Source organism: Microtus oregoni, unplaced genomic scaffold (assembly GCF_018167655.1).
Source record: "Microtus oregoni isolate MIOR12 unplaced genomic scaffold, Mior012 000005F_ref0000423, whole genome shotgun sequence".
Lineage (NCBI taxonomy): Eukaryota > Metazoa > Chordata > Mammalia > Rodentia > Cricetidae > Microtus > Microtus oregoni.
The window spans coordinates 64,501,725-64,506,734 of NW_024543064.1; positions in this window are offsets into that span (position 1 = coordinate 64,501,725).

Genomic DNA, 5,010 nt, shown 5'->3' on the forward strand with positions numbered 1-5,010 from the left:
CAGAGAAGGTACGGTGAGCAGTGTAGCTGTCTGCTGCTCTAGACAACCAGTTCTTCTTCCTGCAGCCACCCTTCTCCTTGGTTCCTGTCGTTCTTCAGCGGCACTTTTGTGCACTGTACGTCCGTGTGCTCTTTATCGGCCTGCTGAGATGCAGTGCGCATGTTTTACCAGTTCCCTTTCCATATGCCTTTGATGTGGATGGATTTCTATGTCAGCTTTACAAGTGTCTCGTTCACTGCTGTGGCTGCATAGCACACAGTTATGGACCAGCCTCAAAATTCATATAGTCCTTTTCCAATAAGAGGCCCTCAGATCGCTCCTCATCTTTTGATTTGTCAAGCAGTTCTGCAATTAGTAATGGCGCCACTGCCATTTCTCACACGCGCAGGTGCATCTGCAGGATAGATCCTCCAGAATGGGGTGGCTGGAGCGGAGTGTGCTTTTCTCTAATTTTGATTGATGTGGCCAAATTGCCCTGCATTGAGCTTGTATCTGTTTACACTCCCACCGGAAATGTGTGAGTTTATCAGTGCCATAGGTGCTCAGACTCTGGGATTTCTGCGGTTTACTTGGTGGGGACAATATTATTGTCTTCAGTTTGCGTCAGTGTGCTCCAAGCCAAGCCAAGCATCCCTCCTTTGAATATGATCAAGTAGACTGTCTAGTTCTTTAAACTCTGTTCTTATTCCATTTTTCACCTTCCTAATAGATCATTAATAAAGACCTAATTGGTCTTTGAAGGACATTTATAGAAAGAAGTTCTTGAGATATTAAAAATACTTATCATGTCTGTGATGTGCATTGAAAACATTTTTCTAGGCATGCAGTTTATCTTTGTATTTGACTTTTTAAAAAAAAATTTTGTTACGTTTTTTTAAAAATGTTGTGCATGTGTGAACTAACGAGGGCAGCATGACAGCCATGCAGAGGTCAGAGGACAGTCTGTGGAGCCCGGACCTCTCTTTCCACATTGTAGGTCCAAGGGATCAGGTTTTCAGGATTGTGTGGAGGTGCTGTCTCTCCTTCTTCATTTAAACTTCATTTTTTTTGTATCTATAAATGTTAGTATCAGTGTGTTTGTAAGCATGTGTACTTACATATTTGATTATTTTTCTTTTGTATTTTTTAAACTTTTTACGGTAATTATAACTTTTGTGTAAAGGCTTATTTTTTGGTGACTGAATGGATTCTGTTACAGTTTTAAAAGTCTTTTCTTATTCAAGATGGCAAAAACCTAAAATCATTGCCTCCATGACTTCAGCTATATTCCATCATCAATATTCGACAGTTTCTAATGTATAGACGTGATCACATGGTTAGATCTTGTGCACTTACCGGTAACGTTTGATGTTTATTCTGCTACAAGATGAGAAGTCAAGTCCCATTTGCTGATGTGCAAAGGGGTCTGGAGAGATGACTCAGGTGATTACGGGGAGTGCTGCTCCTCCAGTTGACCTGGATTCCGTCCCCAGCAACGAGATGAAATCACAACAACCTATGACTCCAGTCTAGGGGATGTGATGCCCTGCTCTGACTGTCAAAGGCTACTGAACACATGTAGCATACATGCATACGCTCAGGATCACAGTTAACTAGATCGTTAACTAGATTGCTGTTGGACTGAATGACTCGTCTCTTCCCACTGACTGTGATGGCCCTGCCCATCCTACCCTTGTCAAAGCTTCTAATTTTCAAAGCTCTCCCACTACTCTGCTTGCCCATTCTAGCTCTTTTGGTTTTCTCATCTATCCTTTTGCTTGCCTTTCATCTCTTCTTGTTCTATGCTCGGAATCAAAAAAAAAAAAAGTGTCTTGCTCATGCTGGACCAATCTCCATCACTGAGCCCCGCCCCCAACATTCCTTACCCACCCACCCACACTTTTATAAAGGCACCTTTTTCTTTTCTTTTCTTTTCTTTTTTTTTCCAAGGCAGGGTTTTGCTTTGGAGCCTGTCCTGGAACTAGCTCTTATAGACCAGGATGGCCTCGAATCCACCCAGATCGCCTGCCTCTGCTCCCAAGTGCTGGGATTAAAGGCATGTGCCACCACAGCCCAGCTTAAAGGTATGTTTTCTAAGCTGGTCACTTCATTGCTCGAAGCTTCTTGGATCTTGAATCTGTGTGCACCCTGCCATTTGACTAAGAGGCCTCCTATGTCTTCCCTATTAGCCCCCATCCCTGAATGTCCCTGATCTGTGCAATGTCTTAGAGTTCGTCTCTTTTCAGAAAGGCCTTATTAACAAAGGCTTGAGGAGCTGTGTTTCTGTGCAGCCAGATCCTCAAGGGAATCCCAACAGCTGGCCATGACGTTACATGCCCCTCTCCCTTCCATGAAATCACAGGTTCATCCTCTACAGTCAACACTGAATTATTCATGCCTTCTACTACTCCACACATGTTTAACCTCAGCAACTTAGGCTTGAAGAGCAGATAATTAAACATTTAATTACATTATATTAACCCCCAGATCTTTGTGGTTGACATCATGATGCACACAGCTTTGTATTCCTTTGGACTTGTATATTCCTTAAAATCTTGTATGTCTATGTAAGGCATCTCTATGTACTCATTCAGTCTGCAGACCTGTGTTTCCAGGCGCCAAGAATCATCAGACATTTATATCCAACAAAGCTACCCCAATTATCAATAACTAACAGCCCCATTTGTAGGGCTTGCCTCTGTCACACATCTGTCCTCACACAGTTCTTTCTGTGCTCCACTGCCTCACTTCAGGAGACATCACTTTCCTGGTGAGAGGCTCAGCCCTGTCTATGACATGCTGATCTCACGGTACAGGAAAAACAGAACTAAAATATTCATAGTTGTCAATTCATCTACATCTAAAATGAACAAAATAATCTCAAAGATTCAGTACTCCACAAATCCTTGTTGGCATGATTTCCCATGTGACAAGTCAGAGATAATCTCAGCTGTACATTATTATGATGCTGTTATTGGAGGCTGCCTGTTTGTTTCCCTGCCACACAGACTCCTGAAAATAATCACACAGAAACTATATTATTTAAGTTACTGCTTGGCCAATCACTTAAATGTATTGTTAGCTAGCTCTTACATCTTTGGTTAACCCATTTCTATTATTTTATATTTTACCATGAGGCTTGTGGTCTACTAGCAAGGTTCCAGCTGGCAGCTTGCGTCTTTCCCCTCTGGTGGTTCCATAGCATCTCATGACTCTGCCTTCTTTCTCCCAGCATTCAGTTTAGTCTTCCCCACCTAGCTTTACCCTGCCCTATCACAGGCGAAGCCAGCTTCTTTTTTTATTAACCAATAAAAGCAACATATATACAAAAGAACTTCCCACACCATTTCCCCCTTTCTTTTTTTTAAATTTATTTATTTATTAAGGATTTCTGCCTCCTCCCCGCAACCGCTTCCCATTTCCCTCCCCCTCCCCCGATCAAGTCCCCCTCCCTCATCTGCTTGAAGAGCAATCAGGGTTCCCTGACCTGTGGGAAGCCCAAGGACCGCCCACCTCTATCCATTTCCCCCTTTCTGTTTAAATAAAAAGGAAGGCTTTAACTTTAACATAATAAAATTACATATAACAAAACAGTTATCAAGCAAGAATTACAATTACATTATTTATATCTACTTTATCTTTTATCATGACTAAGGAATACTATCTATTCTTCAACTACATTAAATTATTATCTCTAGAAGGATATAATATTATCTAAGTAAACAGGAAATACATTGTAAGCAACTTCCAAAACTCTAGGATTAACAGAGACATTCGCTTCCTGGACAGTCATCCAAAATTCTTCTGTAACATTGGAGCATCCATCTTCAGCCTACAGGCCCATAGTGTCTGGCTTTCCATGATGCAGGAAATGTCAAAGATAGTTCTGCCTATATAGGCAATTTGTCAGTCACTTTCTTCTGTGTTTTGCAGAATGTCTTACAGATTCTTTCATGAAGCAGGAGCCCTGAAGGACTGTCTCACCTTCTTTAGGCAACTTCAGCAGTGATTTTTCTGTGGGTCCTGCATGTCCAGTTCATAGAACATAACATCAAGCAGTCCAGAAAAGAGCAGTTTCTTGCCCAAATGGTTAACAAATTCTATGAGGATCCTCTTCGATGTCCATCATCCTCTTGAAGTAGATTGGTGCTGCCAGGAGCAGTTATTTCTCATTGTCATGAGAAAGTCCTAAGCTTTTAAAACATTTTAAATGCCACATTGTGTAGTCTTTGAAAGATTTGAAGAATACTTATCTATCTGAAATGAATATATATCTAGAAAACCTAACTAATATGACTACAAACTTGACTATTATAGATGATTATCTATTAACCTATATAATGTCAATTTCCATGGTTTAGGGTGACACCTTTCTACAAATGGTAACATATGCCTTAATATTAACAATCTGGCTACATACATCTCAAAGAAGCATATATATATATATTTGTACAATATGTATAATAAATGTTGTATTTTCTTTGATTTGAAGACAAAGTAATTATACAACCAGGGAATGGTTTAATCACTCTTCAGGTGGGAATGCGTTTTTATCCCAAACATGTAATTATTAGATAACTTCCAGGTCCCTAGAATGATATTACTGTCAATTATTTACTGAGAAATAATGAATAAACTAATAACGGCGCTAGGGTCTTAGTCCTGCCTTCTTAACGGATGCGTCAGAGAGAGCTTTGTAATCCCTTCTCCCTACCATATGTCTCTGTTGACATTAAAGTGCTTAGTTCCAAATGAGTTGGCTTCATTCAAGCATCTTAATTCAAGAGTGGATGATTAGATCTCAAACCAAAAACCTATTAGGATGGAAGCACTTGTAGTTTTGAAAGGTATTAAGAGACCATCTGAGTGTGGCTGCAGATAAATCTTCTCCATCTCATAGTAGGCTGACAAAAAATAATCTTATTTGATCCTCAAATGAGTTACAGACTAACTCCTTGTTCAAATTAAGCACAGAACCAGAAATCTACCCAGGGTTTGTTACACAACCCATACACTATGCAGATTCAAATT